The sequence below is a fragment of the Rhinolophus ferrumequinum genome, chromosome 3 (assembly GCF_004115265.2).
Source record: "Rhinolophus ferrumequinum isolate MPI-CBG mRhiFer1 chromosome 3, mRhiFer1_v1.p, whole genome shotgun sequence".
NCBI classification, from domain to species: Eukaryota; Metazoa; Chordata; class Mammalia; order Chiroptera; family Rhinolophidae; genus Rhinolophus; species Rhinolophus ferrumequinum.
Window position 1 is genome coordinate 51,361,101 of NC_046286.1, and position 26,597 is coordinate 51,387,697.

General features: G+C 35.0%; 1 protein-coding gene and 1 long non-coding RNA gene across 4 annotated transcripts in view; one reads left to right on the forward strand and one right to left on the reverse strand.

The window, feature by feature from the left end:
• The window catches only part of FUT9 (fucosyltransferase 9), a 165,415-nt gene that overhangs the window by 13,256 nt on the left and 125,562 nt on the right, over positions 1 to 26,597 (forward strand). The window lies entirely within an intron of this gene.
• LOC117020376 (uncharacterized) overlaps positions 4,978 to 26,597 on the reverse strand; it is a 282,171-nt gene continuing 260,551 nt past the window's right edge. The window contains exon 4 of the long non-coding RNA XR_004422681.1: positions 4,978 to 5,119. This is a non-coding gene — a long non-coding RNA (uncharacterized LOC117020376). The remainder of the gene's footprint in view (positions 5,120 to 26,597) is intronic.

The following is a 26,597-nucleotide window of genomic DNA, read 5'->3' on the forward strand; positions in this document are numbered from 1 at the left end:
GAGAGGCAAGAGGGAGCTTCTCACAGTAACGTAGGTGCAGACTACAGGACTGGCTATCACTGTCAGTAAAGCACAAAATCCCACTCTTTTCAAACCCCCGCCCCTATTCTAAGCACAAAGCAATTCTATAGGAATTTGGTCTGTGGTGCCCTGAAGCTCTACTTCTAACTAGATTAGTTCACTGTCCCAAACTAATGGTCTTGGAGTAGATGCCCTATTTCCAGGCAAAAATAACTTTCACAAGTTTCCATTGCTTTACACTTGATGCTTAGCATTTAGTAAAAAATAACAAGGTATACAAAAATGTGAGGAAAAAACAATCCATTGTCAAGAGTCAAAGTGATGGAGAAAACCAGACTCATAAATGACCCAAGTCTGGAATGATCAGAGAAGGACTTTAATATAACTATTATTAAGGTGTTAAAGGAACTGATGGAACAGGTGGACAATATGAATGAACAGATGGAGAATTTTAGCAGAAAAATGGACACTACTGGAAATATTCAAATGAAGATGCTAGAAATAAAAGGAAATATTATCCTTTCCTTTTAACACAAATCACAACTTCCTTCAATGTCCTTATTAGTAGACTCAATATCTCTGAGAAAAAATTCTGTGAACTTGAAGACAGGCCATTAAATATTAGCCAAACTGGAAAAAAAAGATAAAAAGAATAAAAGGAAAACAAAAACAAAAAATCGGAACAGAGCATATAAGAGTTCTGGGATAATATATAATGGTCTATTTTTGAATTACAGAAGACGAGAGAGAACAAAGCAGGAGAAATATTTGAAGATACAGGAGAAACTTCCTTTACAAAGACACGCACTGAGCTAGGTTTTCCCCCAAGAATTTTTTAAAATAATGAAAGTCATCCAATTACATATTCAAAAAGTCAAGAGAACTCTAAACAAGATAACTAAACAAAGTACACACACACACACACACACACACAGACACACACTCACCTCCATGTATCATATTCAAACTACAAAAAATCAAAGATGAAAAAAAGGAGCAAAACCTGTACTAGGTATGTTAAAAGAGCTCTTCATGTGGTAGGAATAAGATACCAGACAGAAACACGTATCTATTGGTATCTAAAAGTAATTGTAGTTTTTGCCATTATTTTTAACCTTTTAAACCGCAATTTCTTTTGCACCACTCTAATACATAAAAAAAACATAAAGAACTTCGGTAGTGGTAAAAATAAAGGTAAATATAGAAGATTGTTAAAAGTTTTAATTGTTCTAACAGATAATTGTCTAAATCAACAATAGTGACAATATATTGGAGGTGTGTAACGTAAAAGTAAAGTGTATTTCAATGATGTCTCAAAAGTTACACACAGTACAATAATAATGATTTCACTTATTTTTAATTTTTTGCCGTTTGAACATGAGTACTTATGTTTGTAAACAAATAACCTAATTTGTGCAAATAACATTTTGCATCATTCCAAAGTGTTGATACACATTATTTCATTTGATTTTCATTATAAAGCCTGTTAACTGGGACAGGCTTTTTAGGATGATTAATAGATAAGAATATGGTAATTCCGAGAGTTTGCATGATTGCTGGAGGGACTGTGTGCTGGAGCCAGGACTGAAAATCCTATACAGATGCAGCTGACCTCCATGCAGAATTAGATGGTACTATAGAATATTTGTGAAACACGGCCCTGTTGGCACCCTCAGTAGAGGCCTCTCTATGTCCCTGGCCTCACCTTTCCTTCACCTACCTGTAGCTTAACAATAGATCATCCCCCTGTGTCTTGAGCTCTGGCTGTCCCCTGTCCCACCCAGTTCTCTGTTTTAGAAAATTACCCTGAAGCTTATGATTAATACCCTTAGGTTTATTGATCACAATCTCTATGGTCTAGCTCTTTCCAGCCTACTCCTCTCATTGTTCCTGGGTTGCTGACTCCACCATAAGATCATGTGGCCACAGTGAAGGACGCTCCATGCAGACCCCCGTAACTGTCACGTAACCTCTGGAAGAATGCCCAGACTTTCCTTTAAAACCCCCAAGCTGGCCTGAGAATGGTAAGGCAATTTTTGGAGGTGTTAACCGGCTGCCTTCTCAGACTACCCGGGCTCTGATAATAAACGCTTATTCTATGGCCCAACTCCTCAGTCGGTCTATTGGCTGCGTGGCACAGGCAGCACGAGTCCCGAACTCGTTAGGCCTCTGGTTTCATTTATACCCTAGTCACTTATAAGAAAGTATAACTTTGACCCCACTCAATCTAGTAGTCATTAAAAGCTTAGTTACGTGAATTAATATTTTTTTGTTGTTGTTTTTGTTGAAAATTGACAATTCTAGAGTAAATGGTCCAAAATTTAGCTACTTCCAGTTGCCAATCCTACAATGTAAATGGATGAAGACATTGGATCACGGTGGGAAGTAGAGTAATGGAAGTGACGGGCCTCGTCGAGACAAGGGTGCTGCTCAAAACAGGTTTTACAGTGAAGGCTGGTTCCCAACGTGTTCCTTATGGGACAGTGGTAAATGTAGAAATGAAGAGAAAAGCATTTAGAAAATTTTATAGGAAGTTGAAAGTAACTTATGTCTCTTAAAACTAATAATAGAAAATATAGGCTTATATTTTTGTCTTTTTCATTTATTTTTGTCTAGTAATTTATTTGTAATTATATCGTACAAAACTATTGATTAATGAAGGATGGCACATTTAAAAACAGAACTAGTGAATCAGTGTAATTAGTCTGAGAAACACTGGTTTTTAGGCATTCAAACTAACTAAAGCAAGACAAATGTAACAGATCTGTGGCCAAATTTGGCCTATGGCTTTCCAATGTCTAATCTTGCCTTTAGGTACTTTAAATTTTAGACATATGTACCAGGAATGCATTGTTCTCACCTCATCCAGAATTGATTTCACTGAACTATATTTACCATTATGTTTTCAGTCTACTTTGAGCCCTATGGAATACACTGCTGAATGTAAAATAAGGACATTGTGAAAAATCCAGTTCACTACGTTATACAGGGTCCTTTTAGAATGATCTGCAGAAGAATGTTTCTCACACTTTGTTTTTCAGAGGAGTCATACTGATTTTATTACTGATATATTGAATGAGTAATTATCTCTTTCAATGGTCACTAGGAAGCTCCAAAAACAATTTCTGTCCCTAATAACTATAAAACGGCATATGGTATATATATTTTTAAATTATATTACTTAATAATATATGAAAGATCTTGATTAATTTCATGTTTCCTATGCTATTTGACCAGATGTTGTTTTTTTCTCATAATGCTTTTAAATTTGAGGCAAAGTAAGGAAAAACTGTAAAGATGATAGGTGGTAAGGAAGGAAGGAAGGAAGGAAAGAAGAGGGAAAGAGGGAGGGAGGAAGGAAGGAATACTTTTACTCAAATGTGCTTGTATATTGCTTATTAAATATCTGAAGAAAACTGAAGTACATTAGTTCTTTATTACACTGTACTCCCCTCGACACCTCGTTGCAAATATTCTGTGAAAATTATAAGTTGGAAATTTCAATGTTAAAAATATATAGAGTAGGGGGAAATTTACTATAATTTTCTATACATAAAAGTAGGCAGTAAAATTGACCCATGTTTCTTCCATTCAGAATTGGCTGTTCTTAATCAGGTGTGAAAACTAAGAGTCACTTCATTATCTCCATGTCTATGTGGTCTCATAACGTTTCAGGTACTGATTTAAGCTGGGCTCTGTCTGTAGGCAGGTTGTGTAACTGGAAAGATAACAGCATCCTACTGAGATAATATGCTTTTATTCCTAATGGCAACCTGAGGAGTAGATGAACTGTACATATTATTACAGCAATTGTGAGAAAACTTCAGGCCAGATTTGCATCCTGTTCAACTTGTTACGATAATTTTGTGATTCCCAGAAAGAAGTTTCTACGCAGCCAACCAGGAAAAAAAATCCAACCTATTAAGAAAAATTATATGTGGTTTTCAGCTCTCTACAAGGGAGCTGAAATTCTGTGTAATTAATTATACCTTATGCAGATAAAAAGAAACTAAGTTTAAAAACAAACCACTCTGCTGGTAAAAGTACGAAAAATATTGAAAGCCTATTTATTATCAGTAGTTCCATAGCCTTTGCTAAGCTTTGTTCTAAGATTTTGAATATACTGGGTTGAATTTCATGAAAGGAAAAGTAATTGTACTTCACCTCCAAGACTTGCTAGGAACTTCTTGATTACTAATTAAAGCTGCTAAGTAGTTGGTGAACTTGTATTGAATAGGAGCCTTTTCCTTGCTGATGAGACAGACTACCTCTAAAATGGGGTATAGCAATCCATAGATAGAATAAAAATTGCTTATAAAAGAAAATGACTCCTCATTTAGTTGAAACAGCAGGGTTCAGAAAACATACAAGTCACAATTAATTACCTAGCCTGGAAATTGCCCAAATCCCTGGAAACTGTCCAAGGTCAATTTCCCTTCATCCTAAAATTATTCTCCTGAAGCACACAAAAATTTCATTGACTCAGACCAGATATAAATAGCCCAGAATGATAGAAACTTCATTTTCAAACCAAAAATTTATGCAGATGAGCTATTTTCCCAAATTTGTCTTTCTGATATGCCAAAATATAAGCACACATATATACACTCAAATATACACACACACATACATACCTACTTATGCACATGTGACACAAACTGACCAGTATATAAATACACATGCAAAAGTATTTGCGTGAAAATTCAGTACACATACATACGCTTGTAAATATATAACACATATCCATAAATATATACACGAACACATGGAGACATTCACAGATGCATATCTAACTTATTTAAATACTCTAAATTTAGAAAATGTCAATTCTTAAGTTTGCTATACAGAGAAACACAAAGACTTTCGACTTGGGAGGGGACACCACAGGACAAACAAGAGGGCAGGAAAGATAAACCTGACACAGAACTAGTTGAGCAGGGTAAATCTCACCTCTGTTTGTAGTATTTTTCCCAGTATTTTCTTCTTATTTCCATCTTAGTTTTTGATCTTTGTGGATTCTTCCTGTCCTTCAGCTCCTTCCTCAAGCACATCAGCCCTCAGAATAAAGCAGGCCCAGGAGCAGAGGCAATCTTTGCATCTACTTGGGCAGAGGTAGATGTACATCACCATTAGAACTGTTAAAAGTACATCATCATTATAACTGTTATTAAAAGGTAATTGTATGTGACATTATGGTTAGGCACTGTAAAACCTTATCATCCACTTAGAACCTGCTTTACCTAGGACATGATATCCAATGTGAAAACAAATCTGCAGAGCAAAAAAGATAGAGAAAAGTAAATAATAAATCAATACCTAAATGGACTGTAAAGTAATTCCCATCGAAGAAGGAACAGTGCATGTTCTTACATCATTTGCTTGAATTATTGTCTTTATTCAACAAACATCTTTTAAACTAGTTTGTGAAAGTACAAGATGAATGCTCTAGATTAGCAAATGAATAAACTGGCATGAATCAATTTGAGATGCAACAGAACAGAAGGGTTTTTTTGATCAGACACTTACTAGTCACAGGGGCAATTTAGTCCTGTGATTAGGAAACTAGCACCTATATCCTCTCACCCTTGCCTCCCTGGACCCAAACCTTGCCCTTACATTGAACCCAGAGTGCTTTTTCATCAGTTCAACGGAAGTTATCAAAACTCTTAACTGGATGTGAAAAAAGAAAAATCAGCCTTATTTCCTTGCTTTTTTAACTTTTAAGTTTGTAAGAAAGATCTGTTTTGGCAGCAATTGCCCATTACTCACAAAGCAGAAGCATGAGATAAATGGATTGGGAAACTAGAAGGTAGTTTTCCACTAAACCAGTGGCTTAGATAAGAAGTGATAAGCAAATGACTTAAGAGCTTATAGGCAAATGAGGTACAGTTTTCTAAAAGCTCTTATCAGAGAGGGATGAGCAACCATAAACTGAATTAACTCACATGAGGTCATAGAGTTGCTAAACATAAGAAATCTTTATTGGAAATAAAATGACGCATCTTCTCTAATATATTGTACCCTTTCTAGAATACCAAGAAGCGCTACTACCACCACAAAAAGGACAGGGAGGAAGTGAGGGAAGAAGGTAGAGAGGGAGAGAGGGACAGGGAGAGAAAGAGAGAAACAGAGGGAAAGATTAATTTAATTTAATTGTGGAGCACTGAGTGACTATCATTGGTATAACAAAAGGTGCATAAATACTTTAAAAATATCTTAATCCCTCCTCTATTTCTTTTCTTGGCTCAGTAAATGTCACTGCATTTATGCATGAAGATTTACAGTCTGTTCATTTCATCTCTACCTCCTTTGCCACTCGTAATCTATTTCCTCTTTCTTATTTGGTTTCCTTTTTGTCCCTTAATTCATACATCGCCCATGCTTCTAATACATTTAGTTTCTTCCATTTTAAGAAGTCATTTTGGAAATATAGTAACTCACAATTTTACAGACCAATGTAGTATCTACCCAAGAGAACTTGAAAAGTTACCTTAATTTTGGGCAGATATAATATGTAAGTGCATGTCTAATCTCTGCAAATGAATATTTATGCTTTTAAATTTATTTCATATATTTTGAACCAAATTCTTTACCCTGTGGAATGTAGATCCTATATAAATACTAAATAGGTTACTATAATAAATATTTTTTATCTTCAATATGTTCCTTTTAACTAATATTTTCCCTAATTTGGAAAGGTTCTGAGCAGATTTCCATGCTGCAAGAATAACAAATTATGAAGAATGAATGCATCTCTAATATTTGCTACTATAATTAAACAAAACCTACAGCAATGAGAACCTGATACATTGTGTCTATCCATGGATTGCAAAATCATTACCCTGAATGGTTATTAGGCATACGTGCTAAGTGGTTCACACAAATGACTATCATTAGAATTACTTTTACACAGCCAAACTAATGCTTTGTTTTTCCTCTTCCTGTTTTGTGAGTGAGACCATTAGGGTGTTAGATTCCCCAAATAATATGTGTATTTAATCAGGATTATCATTAACACAAACATCATAACATAATATAAAGAAATGCTGCTTTCCTGAATAAAACAAAATCCAGAATCTGTCGTTCACCTGAGTCCCAGATTAAAAACCTTAGCTGTGCTTTGTCTGTAGTTTAGGACATCATGGAGATAAGAGAAAGAAATAATCATCATTACCTCCCTTTCTGCTTTCGCAGGAAATTTGTTTAAACCAAACCTGATAGCTGTGCTTCTCAAACTTTAATGTCCATATGAGTCAACCTGAAGATATTGTTAAAATGCAGATTCTTATTCAGTAGGTTTGGGGCAGGACCTGGGATGCCTAACAAACTTGCAGGTGAACTGTCACTCTGTGAACTACACTTTCCACAGAAAGGTTCAATGGAACTTTAAAGGTAGAGACCATTCTAGTTCAATGGTTCATAACCAGGAGCTTATGAATCTCCTCAGCATTATACACAGGCTTTAGGATGCCATGAGTCCCAATAAATCAATGCAAACTTTTATATGTATGTGGATATGAGCATTTTTTCCTTTCTGAAGAGTGAGTTTGCAGTTCTCCGATTCTGCGAAAGGCCTATGGCCTATTTAACATAATGGATTTAATCCATTCCAATTTTAGATGAGTAAACTGAGGTCTAGGGAAGCTAAATTATCTGACTCACAGCTACAAAGCTAGAACTTGCATCCCGATCTCTGGTGCCTAACCCAGGGGCTTGTGATAGTACTAAGACTGTTTTTCAAGCTTTGATTAAAAAGAAAGAGATTTCATAATTAAGTGAATGAATGAAATAATGAAGGAGCAAATAAACAAGTGAATATGAACACATTCATGCAAATGAGGATTTTTATTTGGAGGAGAAATTTATAGTGTCAATAATATTTAATTATTTTGATATAGAAGAGTATAGAGAAAAGCAAACACTGGAAAAAGGAGAGTAGAGACAACAAACAGAATTTAAAGGTTAACTCCTCAGTTTATCTCGGTGTGCATAAAACTATGCAAATGCTCAATCATTAGTCTGTAGTGTGAAAATAATCAATTATTAAATGTTGAAAAAAATCTTTGATCTCCTCTCCAGAGAAATGTAGTAATGAACTATGTCATGTTTTCATTAACCACTTATGCCTAATTATGAATACACAATGGCAGAAGTACAGGTTCTTAAAAGAATTACTCCAGTGACAGGTGAGATGAATGGGAGTAGCTTAATAATGGGTTTATGTAATATCAGTGAAACCTGCATATCAATATTGGCCAAGACTTTAAGCCGGGCTATGATTTCTAAGGTGTTAGGAGTTTCTAGACAGGATAGCTAAGTAGGGTCGCTCTAATACAGACACTTGAAACAGATACCTGAGCCTTCCATCCTCACCACAGGTGTGTGATGACTTGATCAGAAAGCAGTGCTTCTGTGACTTGCCGAAAGGTCAGTGGACTGTAGGTAAGATGTGTAAGATGACAAAGGACACCCTCAGATAAAAAAAATGCAAAATTTATAATCACACGATTTTTGAGAAGGCATGGTTTTCCAATTATGGAATCAAATCAGAAAGAGGAGTAGAGGTTTTCAGAGAAAAGATGCAAAAAGGTTGCAGATGTAGATCAGAGAAGATCCCCTGTCATATCTAGGTCAGATACATTCACTACTGTCTTGGAATATGAGAGTAATATTAGAAAACTAAGGACTTCTCAGGCTTCTGTTAGCGGAATGTCTAGCTAAGAAGGCAAATCACAAATCACTTTTTTCTTCTTCTTTGCCATCATGTACCTAAACTATAAAGCTAATTTATAACTTTATAACTTATATATATATACATAGATATAGATATATACATAGATAATGTAGATGTTATCTATCTATATATAAATTTATAAATAAAAAATGTGGGAGACTATAAGGAACATATTAAGTAACTCTCTTTAAAACTGTTCTGTCGTGTTCAAAAGGTGTTTAAAGAATTTAGAAGAGATCTGGCATTTCTAGAGAAGCAATTTTCTTCCAGAATAGTAGCTGGGGCAAAAAAGTACGTCCCCCACCAGCTGCCTGAGATCTATTTAAGTTGCAAATTTCACTAGGTCCAGCCTACTCTTCACCTTTCGTCAATGGTTTTAATTGAACTCAGGATAGTGTTTAAACAGCTGGAAATGGCCTTGAAACCTTTTCTGATCTGTTTCTTGTTTAAGTCCCAAATCTCTTTTCCCATTGGTCCTCAGTTCATATTTTAAGCTTTAGTAATACTGACTCGAAAGACCTTCTTTGCACCCATCTATATGAGAATGTGTCTCTTCTTTAGCTTAGACTTTCTTGGTACATGGAGCACCATTTTTGGCCTGGTTCATTAACTCAAAACTGAGGTGTTACTTCTTCCAGGAAACCTTCCCTGAACCACCAGTCTGGGATATTTGATTCTCACCCCAAACTTTCAATATTTCTACCTTAGCACATAATGTGTTATTCTAAAATTATGTTAGTGTGTCTGTCTTTCCCTCTACATTGTATAATCTCTCAGACAAGAACCATGTTTTTCATGTTTGTATCCCTATCACTGAACAAAATGATAAGGATATAGTAGGTGTTCAGGAAATGTCTGTTTTTTCCAGCTTTATTGGTGTATGATTGACAAATAAAATTATAAGAGATTTAAAAGGTACATTGTGGTGATTTGATATACATTATAAAAGCATCCCACTATGTAGTTAATTAACACATCCATCACCTCACACATCGATTGATAACTGATTGATTATTTTTGGTGACAACTAAGTTCTAGTCTCTTAGCAAATTTCAATTATATAATACAGTGTTACCGTGTTTCCCCAAAAATAAGACCTAGCCAAACCATCTGCTCTAATGCGTCTTTTGGAGCAAAAATTCATATAAAACCCGGTCTTATTTTACTATAATATAATGTAATATAATAAAAGACCGGGTCTTATATGAATTTTTGTTCCAAAAGACGCATTGGAGCTGATGGTCCGGCTAGGTCTTGTTTTCGGGGAAACACGGTATCAACTAATAGTTGTACATTAGATTCTCAGACCTTATTCATCTTTTAGCTGAAAATTTGTACCTTTTTAGCAAGCTCTCCCTATTTCCCCAACGCCAGCAACTATTTTTCTGCTCTCTGTTTCTATGAGTTTTACTTGACTTTTTTTCTTTCTTTAAAGATTCCACATATAAGTGATACCCTGCAGTATTTATCTTTCTCTGGCTGGATTATTTCCCATGGATGCCCTCATAGTTCATCCATGTTGTCACAAATGGCAGAATTTTCTTTTTCCTAATGGCTGAATAATATTCGTGTGTGTGTGTGTGTGTGTGTGTGTGTGTGTGTGTGTGTGTGTGTACGCAAGTGCACATCACCTCCATTAATTGGTTGATGGACATTTCGGTTATTTCCATATTTTGGCTACTTTGAATAATGCTGCTAATGAACATGGGGGTGCAGGTAGCCCTTGAATATCATGTTTTCATTTCTTTTAAATATACATCCAGAAGTGGGATTGCTGGATCATATGGTAGTTCTATTTTAAATTTTTGTGGAACCTCAGTGGTATTTTACGTAGTGGCTGCACCCATTTACATTTCCACCAACAGTGCACAAGGGTTCCTTTTTCTCCACACCATCACCAACACTTATCATCTCTTGCCTTGTGGATGTTAGTCATTCTAACAGATGTGAAGTGATATCACATTGTGATTTCAATTTTGATTTCTCTGGTGATCAGTGACGTTGAGCACCTTTTCATGTACCTGTTGGCCATTTATATGCCTTCTTCGAAAAAAATGTCTATTTAGATCCTCTGCCCATTTTTGAATCAGAGTTTTTTCTTATGTGCTATTGACTTGTACGAGTTATTTATATATTTTGCACATTAACTGCTTATCAGCTATATGATTTGCAAATATTTTCTCCCATTCAGTAGGTTGCCATTTTATTTTGTTGTGGGTTTCCTTTCTTGCAAAGAAGCTTTTTTTGTTTATTTTTTATTTTGTTGCTTTTGTGTCAAATCCAAAAAACATTGCTAAGACTGATGTCAAGAGAGAAACTGCTTGTTTAATTGAACTGAGCACCACTCAGTTATATATGCCATTGGTGGAAACGAGGGTGAGGAGTTCAATTAGTGCCAATTATGCGAGCTTCAGGCATGAAACATGGAAAGAATTTCATGATCCTCAAAGCACGTTTATGGTGATGGCCCACTCTTACTTCAGCAACAGTCATGCCCATGCTTACTGCTTACTCTCCATCAGCTTCCCATCAATTCACCAATAGGACTCTAAGTCCCCATATCTCTGGGCCTATTACCTTGTCCTCATTTTGTACCACGTACCCTGTCCCTAATTTTCATTCAGTTTCTTGAACTGGACAAGTTTGTTCCTGCTACATGGCCTGTGTTTGTGATATTTTCTCTGTCTGGATTCCTCTTCATTTACCCACGTCTCAACTCAAGCATTACCTCCTCACAAAGTTTGTCTCAGTCACCTTCTCAAAAGTAGCCAAACTCTCTGTCCATGCCTTTCAATCACAATAGCCTGTTTTGTCATTTTCATATTACTTACACCATTTGAAAATTTGCTTTGTTTATTATCTATCTTTACTGCTAGAAATAAAGCTCCAAGAAGACAGAGATCTTGTTCTTAGCTATATCTCTATCACCTAACACAAGCTGTAGCAAGCAATCATTAAGTATGTGTAGACCTAATGCAATGAATAATACAATTTCTTTATGTATTGAATTTTCTTATAAAATATTACCTGTATAGGGAATTAAAAATATGTGGGAAGATCATACCTTTTGGACTTTTAACTCCAAATTATTTCTCTTTCCTTCTCTTTCATTCTTTCTTGCTTGCTTGCTTTCTTGCTTTTCTGCTCTTTTTTTTCTTCTTAGTTTCAAATATTTATCGGATTCCTATTACTTGCCAGGTACCAATAACAAATACATCACACTATGTACTATGACCTTAAATAAAATGTTTCAATATTAATTTTTTTAAATTGTTCTGAATGCTGTATGCTGTTTTGTCTGTCCTTGTTATTCAAATATATAATATAGTGCCAGTACATAGTTGTTTAAATGGTCCATCCATTTAAGGGTCCATTTAGGAGAACAAAACACATACTGTTTGAAACTGAATAATTCCAACCAAGAAGGACAACAATAAATTTATTTTTTATTCATTAACTCAATAGTGCAGTCATGTGGTCTAAATAGAACATTGCCTAGCAGCTGGCATTCCACAAGTGAAAAGGCACAGCAGTGTGAAACCATGGTATGTCCTTGGAAGTACACGTATACTTAATGTTATTCAAGTATTCAATAGTATTATTGGAACTTGAATGATGCAAGGTGGAAGCTGAAGGTCAAGGAGCAATCTATGGTGATTCCCTGGTTTGGGCTTGGTGGTGACATTCAAAAAGATACTAGAAGGGGATCAGTTAGGTTTGTTGGGATTGATGTTAGAGCAGTTTCTCTGTACTTGACCTTTATCATTTTGTTCCCTTTTGTTAATGCGTGTGGTGGGAGGATGGGTGAGGAAGGGAAATTGATCCGCCAGAACTCTCAGGTTTTGAACTAAAGTGTTCTTTTTCTTTGCCTGCCACTCACTGTCCACGCCTCTACCATCAACGGACCAGTCCCTTAGTCTTTCTGCTCTTTTCCTATGTTTGGCCAGTATGCCTCCTAATGTATGCTTATACCTCTCTACAGTTATCACTTCCCTGATCAATCTTGCAAAACACAACTTTGTAAATGTTACTTATATACCAGTATCTCTTCATCTGATAGTCTGCCAACTTCTTGAGGGCAGGGTAAATACTGATATATTGAATTCTTATTTAAGTGTTCTCAAACCATGAAAACCATGGTGAAGGATTCTCTATCACTCTTACTCTTTCCCTATTGTGATTTGTAGAATATATGGTTTGTAATCTATATGAAAATTACATTAACCTTATATAAATAATTCAAAATTAATATCTTGATACTAGTCCCTGAATATAAACAGACATATATCCATATTAAGATAAATGATTTTTCATATAGCTTTTCTTCCAAAGTCATATTACTACATAGTAAAATAATGGAAACCCTGCAGAGGTATTGCCACCGTGGGGTGGTGGAAAAAGTAACTGAACCAAGTGACTCTGCCACTTAACCTGGGATGGACTTGCGAGGTACATATTTTAACTGCCCCAGACATTAGTTTTCTTGTTCATAAATACACTTCTAAAGGCATCTCTGGTTCCAAATTTCCCTAATCTATGTTTTTATGAAACTCTATTTAGGACACTAAACCATCACACTTAGTATATGAACACAGTTATAGTTACCACTTTTACCTTTTGTTAATCTTTTGTCATGGCCTAATCTTATTGTGGAAAAATATTATTGAAGAACAGTATTCTCTCTGATATTATGTTTATGTAGAAATAAAGAAAAAATGGTAATTGTTATCTGGATAATTAAGAAAAAGAAAGCTTTACTAGAAATATCAAAGTGATTAAAGCAGAACTACTTTTGCCTGAAATTGATGTTTACTTAGTTACCTATGCATAGGAAAGAAATGATAATACAGTTGTATTTCATGTCGCAGTCAATGAGAAAGAAAGAAAAATGTATAAATATTATAAAGGAAGAAACAAAACTATCATTGTTTGTAAACAATGTGATTTTCTTCTAGAAAATCTGAAAGTATATATATATATGTGTATATATGTATATCTATTTAAAAATTATGTATATATATTTAAAAAGAAAAATAAAATAAAAATAGTTGGCATCCAGAAGGAGACATATCATTAAAATATCTAGAAACTTCCCACAGATTGCCAAATATTTACATGATTGACTTCATTTTTCTTTCTTTTTGTAAAATTGGATTTTAAACTTCTGAAGTATTTTTTTTTATTTCTAAAATAAAATCATAATTCTTTTCTGGTGACATTGCAGTAATTTCCACAACTACTGGCTCTGGTTTCACACTGAGTTATTCTCTAGGTTTTCATCACCAGTGACATGTCTAAAACAGTTGAAAAAACAAACCAACAAACGAAAAAACTAAGCACTGTTTTGGTTGAGATTATAGAAACATAATTATGAAAAACAGCAACATCTTATAAAAATATTTGATAGTTACACAGAGTCATTAGGAAGGAAATATATAAATATATACATATAGGTGTATATAGATCTCTCTGTATACACACACACACACACACACACACACATACATACACACACACATATATTTTAATAAAACAGGAATAAAACTGTACCATACCAGATGCTTTGTAACAAGTTATGTAATCAGAACATTTTTATTGTCTTTAACGTTTTTGTGATTCACGTACTATTTATGCTGGACATTATCATCAAATAGCACCAATGCTACTTTTCAAGAACTTGACTCCAGACTGACTTACGACTCTCAGTCATTCCCAGACTCCTCTCATGCTCACTGCCGCATGTCCCCATGTTCAGCCAGGTCAAGTGAGTTAGAACTAGATGCCAAGTCATGCGTACAGGCACCAGGGCCTTCCACAGTCTTTGACACATAGCTGAAGTGGGAGACAGGCAGGGCAAACATGGTTATGCCTATAAGGGCACCATCACAACCAGCAATTGGGGCCTGGAGGCAAGCAGCAGAAATTCTGCCCTTATATGTGACTATGGAACTCCCAGGTAGCTGTTAGCAACAATGCCTGTATCTGTAGCTTCTTATTTGAACTAATAGGCTAATGGGTGCTAAACATTTTTAGATTATTTCTTTAAAACTTTGCACCCTTTAATTTTTTCCCTTTTATTATGAAAAATGTAAAATATATGGAAAATTTGAAAGAATATTAATATATGCCCATTATCTAGATTCTACAACTAGCATTATTTGTGCTTGGAATTCATCTGTTTATACCTCTGTCGATTCATCTTTTTTTTTTTTTTATGCAAAGTAAATTGCCGATAACAGTATACTTCAGCATGCATATCATAAACTAGAGTTCAATACCTGTTTATGGTTCTTTTTATTTCCTTCTGAGTTATTTAATGTGGGTTTGAGAGACAGATATTTTAGAGATGAATCAGATGTTAGGTGTAATGAGGCCCTGGACCCTACTTTGATAATAAGAAAAATAGCTAACACTTATTGAGCACTTATTGTGTGTGACTGACTATTTTTAAGATTTTAGGTATGGTAACCCATTGAATTCTCACATCTCGATGAGATAGGTCCTATTATTATGCCCACTTTACACAGAAGGACATTAGAGCCTAGAACAGATTTATAATTAGCCTTAATTTATTAAGCTTCCTTTATACCAATAAAATATGCAGTCAGCATTTTAGAAGCCTCCATAATACTGATTACCAGACATCAGTCTGAACTATTGTGGTTCTTGACGAAATTGGTATGGTTGTGACAAGATAAAATACATTTAAAAAGTAGCGAGTTTTCATAAATCTAATTTGATCAATTCATAGGATGGTAAGATTATAACTCATAATGGTTTAATGACAAATGGCATTGCTTTCGTTAAACTATAATAACAATAGATGGAAGGTTTATTTTGTATAGTTGGTTGTTTGTTTCGTTGTTTTGTTGTTCTTACTTGAAAGAAAGTATAAGTATTATTTTATTTGAACATTTTCTGATCCATAAAATCCCCAAATCTGGAAACCCTTGATTTTTAGCACAACTAAATGAATAAAGAAATTACACATTTAACTATTTGATTTTTTAAAAATTTAACAAAATTATAATTATTAGTTATTCAAGAGCATAGTCGCTATGTATGATTAATCTTTCTTGAATAGTATATTTTCTCTTAATAGTTGGAAAGAATGCTCCCACCATGCCTTTTTATGATCTTGCAGGGCTCAAGTCAAATGGTTTCTAAGGTTCCTATACAGACCGTTGACTCTCTTACATCTTTTTAAGACCATAAGATAGAGAATGCAAATACATTTTTAAAAGACAAAGATAATAGGGTCATCAGTACCATTAAAAATAATAATAAAAAAACGCAATCCTCCTGCTGCTATCTATAAATCTGATCAAGAGTTGTCAGTCTATACAGGTTCAGGTTTCAACCACCTTGAAATAAATGTTGTTGTCTTTGACTCAATTTGATTTTCTCTGCTTTAATGTCACTTAAGCTCATACTTGCACCATTCAAATGTAATGTTTGATTTAAAATAAAGAACCTACAACAGTAATTCTTTTTATATGTCTCTGTGGGTAAGTAGATATGGGGAAAAGGGAAGGACAAAAGTACTAGAAACATTATAACTTACATAATTTGTATACATGGCTTACATTAAAAAAAAAAAGCACACGTATGTGTATAAGTGAAAGCCTTTTTTCTGGGTGATTTTTCCATTATCTACGATTTTTCTCTAAGTTGAAGGAATGATTCCCTGAGCAAACACCAAGTTAAAGCAGCATGACCTAAATAATTGTCCTTAAAGCTGACTCTGATTCCTCACTGAATTTTCTGAATTTAGTCATTTAACTTTTTTTGGCACAGAGAGACAGACCTTATTTAACAGGCCCATTTGCATTTATAATTACTCAGATTTGAATGGAACTATTCCAAAAATCCATATCTCTTGAAAATCTCAATCATGCTTGATAAACTAAAGTAAAAATCAAACATAAATAAACTTTTCCAATAGTACTGCTGCATCAAATATGTGACATAGTTTCTCACATTGTTTGAGGTTTGCATCGACACAGAATCTCTCAACTGGCACACAGCGTTACATAACTGAAACTCTTGGATTAGGCACTGAAATCTTAGTCGGTAGTTTTTTTTCAGTTTCTTTTCCTGACTTAAACACAGCTAAAATCACATTATTTAGGACCACAATCTGTACTCAATCTTCTTGAGAAATCTTTTATTTAGAAATACATTTTAAATTCTCTACCATTTTAATGAGTCATATGAATTTTAAGTAATACTTTTCTTATTCGCAATATGAAAAATACTATATAAATTAATCATTTTAATTAAAGAATGACAATGTTAGCATAAGTAAATTTACTCTGTTTATTTTAACATTGACTGCTGATATGTACATTCTTAGAGGTTCTACCTGTCATATGAGTATTTCGAAATGCTTGTTATGACAGGTGACTACTTTAATGATTTGAAAAATGAAGGCACAATGCAGAAAGTCAATATAAATTGGGTGGTGTGAATGGGGTGAGATGAGCCAGACTCATTGGAGGGGAGAATGTCAGGACTCAGGGAGTTAAACATGTGACAGAGGGATCCTTCCGCATGATGAAATTGGTGAAATTGGTCAATCAGCCATCATTGTTAGGGGACAAATTAAGATGTGAAGATTGGAAAGGCAAAGTATGTTGTGATACAGTGACCAGTGGAAATGTCAAGGCAGGGGCTCAGCAACCACTAAGAGTCAAACTGGAAGAAGGAAAAGTGTGTATTAGGGAAAAGCGAGAGCAAATATCAAGAAGAGGAAATGGAAGCAAGTGGGGCTACGGGGAACTTTGAGAGTGCAGACAGAACTTGGCCTGACTCTCAGATGCTGTTCTTGCTTTTATTTTGGGTTGTTCCATGTGCAACCTATAAACATGGGTTTCTGACATCATCATCTAATGTATTGACTTTGTTGATTCCTAGACAGTTCATTCTCCAATTACTTGCTTTATTTTGGAGCATAATTTTAAACCAGACACTATACTAGTTACTGATAGCACCTAAAAATCCCAAGGACTAACAACTAAGCAATTACCTTCCATTCAAGATAACAAATACTGTTGAAATTTGACTGGTGGCGCACAAAGCAGAGGAGATTCAGGGGTTGCCCAGGGATCCTGAATATGGTTGTGTGGCTCCTGCAGGGTAAGAGGTACTCAGCTATGGGAAAAGTAGGGGCTGAAACCCAGCCTGAAATCCAGCAGCCAAGCTGTACAGCCTGATTGCGCTGGTGAGGTCATTGCCATTACACTGTACCTCAAAGAAGGCATCTCCTTCTGTAATCTGTCCATTCCAAGGGGCCAGAGCTTGTTTTGTTTGTTTGATTGTTTGACCAAGGTAGCTTAATGTAGGATGGGTACCTCCAGGAGGAGGATGGTTCATTAAACCTCTAAGAAGCCACACAGCTATAACATAAACTGTGACCTAGGGTCTGATTTTCAGCTTTCCAAATACTTAAATCTGATCTCGCTAAAGAAATAAGAGTGGATCAATAGATCCAGCTTTTGATCTATTGTATCTATATATGTGGCTTAAAACATTCCATCAGTGTCTCATTACATGTGGAATACTATTCAGATCCCTTGATAAGCTGTACAACAGTGTCTTTCAATCTTTTACGAGGACTTACAGGAAAAACTGTGCATTTTATATCACTATTGATATATGCTACCACACGAGTATACATACCTGTGCATACACACATGGAGCAATAATTTTGTGAAAAGTATATTCTTAATATGTGCAATGCACTCTGATTTTTCTATTTTATTCCTTTCTATTCTATTGCATTGGTGCACATTTAGTCACAAATTTTTTTTTTACAATAAAGTAATTTTGGTACAATTTTCATTTACTGAATTGCAATCACATCTTGTTTCTTCCTGCTTCAGACTACTAATAGATTACTTTGTTGAGAATTGTGGTTATTTCCCCAAATCGTTCTGCATACTCTTAACCCCCAAATCTTGGTTTATTCCCTGAGGTAGCTAATTACATTCACTGAGTGTGGATTTTGTGATTTTGAGTTCAGGAAGGAAATGCATTTCTCACTTACAGGTGGGCAAGAGCCCTTTCTACCACAACCCTCCCTTCCCCCGCCAACCCCAAGTCTTCCACACCAGTATGAAAATAGAACAAAGACTACGACAGAAAAACACCATATTATGTGAGAAAATCCAAAGGACCCATGCCAGACACCAAGCATTAAGAAAGAAATCTTGAAATTTCTGGGGAGTTACTAGATGATTTAGAGAGGGTGTATTAGTTTTCCGTTGGTGCTGTAACATCACCACAAATTTAGTGACTTAAAACAGTGACAATGTGTTATCTTATCGTTCACTAAGTCAGAAGTCCAACACAGGTTTCAGTGAACTAAAATCAAGGTGACAGCAGAACTGTGTTCCTTTCTGGAGCCTCCAGGGGAGAACCTCTTTCCTGGCTATTTCTATTGACTAGAGACTGCCTGCATCCTTCACTCCGGCTCGCTTTCTCCATCTTCAAAATCAACAGTGTTGGGTTTCTCTATTTAGAGACCCATATGAATACATTGGACCCACCAGAAAATCAGGATACCACTCATTCTTAAGGTCCCTAACTTAATCATATTTGCAAAGTCTCTTTTGCTAATATGGTAACATGTTCACAGATTTCAGGGATTAGCAATGTAGACATCTTCATGGGGAGACATTATTCTCCCTACTACAGTGGGTATATGGAATGATCAGAATTTTAGAGGACAAAGTTGGACAAAAATATGACAGTAAGCTTGGAAGGCATTAAATGTCTGCCAGTGTTATTCAAGAAAAAAAGACACAATCATTGATGGAAGTGTTGGTAGTTTGAGAAGAAGGCTTTGCTGAGTAATGTATTTAGGAAGAACTGACCAAAAAGAGCGAGGGATAGGAAAGAGAAAAAACTAGTTCCAAGTTTCCCATTTGGGTAGAGAGGCAAATGGTTATGCAGTTGGAGGCTAGAAGAGAAGAAAATGGACAGTGACTTTATACCGTTATTGTGACTTAGAGTTCCTGTGATAGTTGTGTACATTCAGGTGAAGAAGTACATATTCCCATGGAACTGATGCTCAGTAAAAAAGATCTGCACTGAAGATTCTGATTTGCATGTATTCATCCATTTAGCAAATATTTCTGAACACCTCCTAAGGGAAACAGGAAGTGGGGACTAAGTACGTACAATTGGAGCTGGTTCAGGGTCTGGTTTCTGGATGGGTGTGTCGCAGGGGCAGTAAAGCCAAGTAATAAAGACAAGGGACCTGAAGTCAGATTGCCTTCATTTGAATCCTGATTCTGCTACCTCCTCCTAGGGTCACCTTCAGCAAATTATTTAATCGTACTGTGCTTCAGTGTCCTGTCCTCCAAGATGGACATAATAATAAAAATATTTTCTTCATGAGTGAATACATGTCAAGTTTTAAAACAGTGCCTGACACATATTAGATTTTAAATAAATAATATTTATAATTATGGAAAGGCAAGGAGGCAATTATGAAAAGGTATTCCTGAAGTAAGAGTTTGGTTGGTCTTAACTGGAAAGTAATGAATAGGAAGTGGAGAGGGATATAAAGAGTCTCAGAAAATAATCTCTTCTTCACAAGGGTGTATCCTTCTTGGAGCTGTCCACTGGAATACCTAGTTCTCAGGCTGCTATTCTGCAGCCGTTTTCTAAGAATTACACAGCTGGTAACATTCAGTTTCCTGGAATGCCAATCACCAGTATACCAAAACACATGCTACTCACTGATAGCATTCAGTATTTAAGTTGCATAATAAAACATTTTAATTTTTCACAATTTAAGTATTTGAATCTAATAAAGGAATTATTTTTAGTCCTAGTATCATTAAGCCAGTAAACAACTCCTTTTTCCTTTGTGTCTCATATGAGGATTTCTTGTTTAAAAATCAATATCCAAGGGAAAGTATCAGAGATAGATTTTAAGAAGCAGTGATTTTAATACTTGTCCAGTTATGATACACTGGAAATAAATGGGTGACTTGGCCCCAACTTTTTCAAGTTCTGGAGTGTGAAACACAAATGAGGAAATAGTTTTGACTTAATTTTCTTCAATCCCTGTTACACCTACTTTTATTATTTCTTTTGGGTTATGCGTTCTTTGAGCATCTCTCTATTTTCATTTACAGAAAAGAGAGACCCATAGACTTGGATTATAGTAAAACTTTGGTGAAAAGGTGAAATTCTCAACATGTTGGCATAGCTAACATGGACTGAACAGTTATTTTATGTCAGGCAATGTATGAAACTGCTATATGTCATTTATTCTTCATAAAAATTCTACAAGGCAGATTTGATCTTCACTTTAAAAATGAGGAAAGTGAGAAATAAAGTAATCTACCTAATGGAAGAAGCCAAGATATGAATCTAGCTGCACTTGGAGATACTTTTTATTTTGGTCTATGATTATTTTTATTAGTTTATTTCTGCCATGTTTATCGAGCATTTAATTCTTGCCAGGTAATTATGAGTAACAATTTCTATTTCTATGAAATTTTCAGTGTTTTATTTTTGTTACTTCATGATGAATAAGATCTCCAACATTTTTACGAAAGGGATTCATAGTGCAAACCTAATTATATTGCTCCCATGGAACAGCCTCTCAATATATACTTGATGGATTTGGGAAAATGCAGTAATAAAGTTTAGTATCCAATAGGTGTTGGGAACGTGCAAGAAGATTTAATCTTTATAGCAAGCGTTAAGTTAGGCATCCTATTTGCAGGAGAAACAGACATTCAAAGAAGTTAAGTAACTTATGGAGCTAATGAGTGGTGCAGGCAGAATTACTCAATGTCAGGAGGAGCATTTTTCTCCAGAAAATACTAAGAAAATGGCTCTAGGTTCAAATAAGGGAGGAAATGCAACATGCTCTATGCCTTCCCTAATTCTTCACAGCTTACACTGGCCTATTAGCGGTTTTAAGAAACTCCCATAGTAAGGAAATTTGTTTAGTATTGTAGAAGCTATCATCCCTAAACCTATATGACCATATAAGCTGAATAATAGGAATTTTTTTTAAAAAATTGATTCTTTATTATCCAGAAACTGTTACCTGATTTACTTGAAATTATCTTTTATAAACAATAAAATGAAGTAAAATTAATTAATTAAAAATTTGCAAATCAGTATTATATATTAAATATATGATTTTTCCTTTGATTAGCATTCTCATGGGGAAAAGCAAATATCCAGACTCACTGATGTCTCTGGAAAAATATTGGTGGTTTCCCAGAATCCTTTGGGAGGCGTCATTTGTCCCTTTTTCTCCCAATGATATTATTTTTCCAATGATATTCTCTACAGTGTTCTCTGCTGGTTATTTCTTCATTCTTTCACCCCTAAGCTTTTTGGAAAACTTATCACAGGTTTCCAAGGGTTTGGCAATTACCATTATTAAGCACAATTCCTCTTCCTCAACCTCTAATTAAAGTTAAGACGGAAGCAAAATGAAAGATGGACAGCTAAATCTCATGTGCTCCCTAACCTGGCCAGGTTGCCTCAGAAAGGAAATAGGGGCAGAAAAGAAATCATCAGAGGATTTTCCCCATGGAACCACTTGACTTTACCAGGGTCACTCAGATGCTAAGTGTCTGAAAGATGTTTGGGAGGGGATTGCTTCCTATTTCTAACACTATATTTAAAATGAGAGGATTTGCTTTTTTAATACTTAAAATACTTCCTGAAACATCAAGAAAGAATCTCTGAAAAGGAAAATACTTGTTAACTTTTCTTCCTGAAGGTGATGTGAAGACAAGGATACAGGGGAGAAATTAGAGAACAAGTTAATATTTAATAAGATCAAAAATTTAAAACTATAAAAATAAAGCCTTGAAAATAATCGTGTCTTCACTCAATCACCAAACTCAAACCCAACCATTACTGAAAATTTACGAAGAGAGAAGCAATTTTTAAATTCTTTTGAAATCAGTTACCAAAGTAGATTAATTAGCGAAACTTTTTCTTGGTCCATGGAAAAATAATTTCTACATGGATCTAAAAGATACCAAAATAACTCAGAAGTTTATATCTCCATAAAATTAATTTATTTTATAGTCAGTCTTCAAGGTTGTCTTAGATTTTAGAGATTTTACATGGCTAAGAAGTATTAAAGCAATGCATTTTTTCCTAACCATTTGGTAATTTCAGTTACCACTCTAAGTTTAGAAACTTCAAAACTATTATATCCAAAGTACTACTAGAGCTATAGCTACATTACATAGAAAAATAAGGTTTCTATTCTCCATTTAAAAAAAAAAAATAAGGAAATTCTGAACCATTCAAACTGAGGGAAATAAGTTTCACAGACACATTTATAAAAATAATCACTTTAGCGCTAGCCAACATATCAAGTGTTGTATATTTATTATCAATTTGGCAAGGTTCTATTGGAAAGCTATTCAATATTTGATTGGATATACCAGTAGCATAAATTATACATGATATTTATTTATTTATAGTATTAAATTATGGCCCTAGGGAAATTGTGAAGCTGTATTATTTGTGAACATCATATGATATAAGTTATAGAATTAATAAATCAGACTAAGCAGGTTTATTTCTAATTTTTAGATAGGTTTAATAGTGCTACATAAAGCAAGGATATCATAAAGTGTCACAATATAATGTTGCCGAGGAGAGTGTAGTAACCAGAAGACTAAGTCTGACTGTTTCAGGGTCTGCTTCACCAAGTGATTATAGCTCTTAAGGCCTTTTTGCTCTGGTGTCTTATTCTTATCTGGGAGCAGGAATGTATAAACTCGTCTACTCATTCAGTCAATCAATTCTTCTTTACTAAACACTCTGGGCTGGGTACTGTGCTCAGCGCTGGGGTTACAACAAGTAAGAAAGGGATAGATATGGATCTTGACCTTTACAGACCATATCGTTTAGTAGTTATTTACAGTTTACCAGATACTATACCAAGACTGAGTCCACATGCTAGTGTACAATGTGAGATGTGTCCTACAGAAGTCATTCATTCATTCATTCATTATTCATTTATTCATTCAGTCAGACAGTCAACAATTTTTGAGTAACTATTATGATCCAAGCACTCTATCTTTGGACTATAAAGATTAAAAAATTCCTGCTCTTGCATGACTTACAATCTAATGAAAAATAATAATTAAAAGAACCCCCAAACTATCAGCATTTTAAACAACGGCTATATAATACAATGCAATAAGTAATGTAAGAAACTGTGTAAAAACCTACACTCTTCTAATTACCCATCTAGTACAATAATTATATCTCACACAATTACAATATATATACATTTTGATTATGTATGGTAATAATGATAAAAGATATCTTGGATAGATGAAAACAGCTGCATTTCATTTTTTATTATCAATCTGTTCTTTTTCTAGTGTTTTATAAGTTAGAAAAGTGGTAAATTATATTAGTTTGTGTCCACTTCTTTCATTTTATATCTAACATTAGGAAGTGCTAAAGAGCAGTAAAGCAGACCATTCTGGAAGGCAGAGGGAGAAGAGAGAAAGCCCAGATAAACCACATGCTCCACACACATTCCCTGAATAATACAGAAACAGAAAGAAAAATAAAAACTGAATTGCTAACGCACTGATATTGCCACTCACTTCTAAGAAACTCAACATTATCAGCAGTAACTATAGGCAAAATTTACATTCATTGATTTTATAAATTTAGTACATGGAAAGCTCTGAATTGTTCTCTCTCATACCCGAAAGCTGGGTTAAAACCTCTTGCTTCCTACTGCTAAATTGGGGGAATTCTTCGCTACAGTTTTTGCTACAGAAAACTAATGTAAACACAGGATGAAAAGCAATATATACACGGGAAGCTGCTGTTGGAGAAAACTGAATATGAGATACCAAGAGAGGCAACAACGCTGAATAAATTAGGTGTGTTAAGCAATCCAGGGAGGACTCCTTATAAAACTTAGCCTCCCTTACATTTCATGCTGTCTGTAAGAAACTTGTAATTAGAGTATATGCCATTGGACTTGAGAGGAAGAGCTTAGGAGAGAGAGGGAGAGAAAACAAACTACTTCTACAAATACAAATAATTAAACATAAGAAAAAAGTATGGAAAATATCTAAAGTAGAAGTTTCACCTTCTCTGCTTTTTATATATGTACTTCAGGTGATCATACGTGAGGTGATCAGATAATGTTCTCCTTTTCAAGGAATAGAAGTAAATAAAAAGTAGCTTCTTTTGATTCATGGACATAGAAAATAGTAATGTGTTTTTGTGTGCAATGGGAGTCTGTTCATGATATATACAAGATGCTTGATGTTTATGCTCTAAGTAGAAGACAGCTTAACATTTCTGAATCCTGACTTGACCACTCACTCACAGTGGGGTCCTGGACAAGACAGCACCAGAGGAGTCTAAGGTACCTACATATTCTAAATTCCCTGTCTCCTGTCTCTCTATATATCCCCACTCAAGTCCTACTCGTGTCTCGTGTCTGCTGCCACCTTTCTTGCCTACATTCCTTTGATTCTCTTTCCTTGTAGGTCCAATTAAAGGTCTCTGCAGCTACGACTGAAACCCCACCTGTGCAGCACTTGGAAGGGACTGAAATGGGAAGGAGAACTGGGGGGAAGCAGACTAGAGGGCCCACAAAGTGAAATCACCCCAAACTTATCAACTTCTCCATGCCCTACCTACTCTTTTTCACTAGTAGCATCAAGAATAGGATCAAGAAATTGAAATACTTTCTCATCTGAACACAAACCAGCAGCCAGTGTCTCAGTTTTCAAATGAGAAAACTAAAGGAAAATATTTTTAATTTTTTCCTAATTGGTTTAGGGGCTTCATAGAACGAGAGGGGCTAAACAATATTGCGAGTGCTTGACACAGATTATTCATGAGGTTCCTATTCCTTTCGGAGGCCTTTCAAAGTCTTGAGACCTAAATGTGTAACATAAAACTAAATTTTGAAGTCCCTGTTAAACCTATTAAATAATAGATACTAGACAATTTTCTCAAGATTTATTCTTTTTGTCTCTCAGACTCTCACTAGGCCTCCATCATCAAATTTTAATTCATGCAGGCAGATAAGCCTCCAACCTCTCTAAACATTTTTAAAATCTGTAAATTAAAGACGTTTAAAAAGAATTCACATGATCCCATCTGGACTGCTGCTTGATCTTGTTTGATATTCTTCAGCATTCTTTTTATAATGGGTCGGTAACAGAGGCGCTGTAACCGATCTCCTTATTTCAGTACTGGAAACGTGAGGCACTTGCGTTGGGATCAGCTCTATTCTGTTATGCGACTCCCATTTGTCAGTAGGTAAAACTTCTCTCATTCCCCAGAAGGCAGTACCTTCTGTGAATAGTTGCTTTAGACAAGCATTCATTGTTCAAAGGGGTTGATTCCTCACTGAGCAAAAGCGACGGCATTATAAAGATGCCAGTTTAATTTTTTTTTTTTTTAAGCTTGAATTTTTTAAACCTAGAAAGGAACCCTCACTGTTGAGGCAGTCATGAAAGAAAACCTCTTTTCACAACCCCTGGAACAAGTGGATGAAGAGAGTAAGAGTGAAAGTGCAAAGACTGGGAAGCTGGCTTTTTCCCAAGAAACAGAAAAAGCCACAGTTAGAAGAAGTAATTGAACACTTTGGAAATCTCTTTGAAGACCTAATGCAGTGGAACTTTTTTAAATGAATAAAAGCTAAATGTATAATAATTCCATGAAAGAAAATATAAATGAATGTTTGAAGTATTAAGTAATGAATTTATAAATGTTTAATGTAGTGAAACCAAGCAGTAGCACCCTTTGGTAATGTGTGTTTAGCATTGGCAATGTTGTTATTTGGAGGGGACAA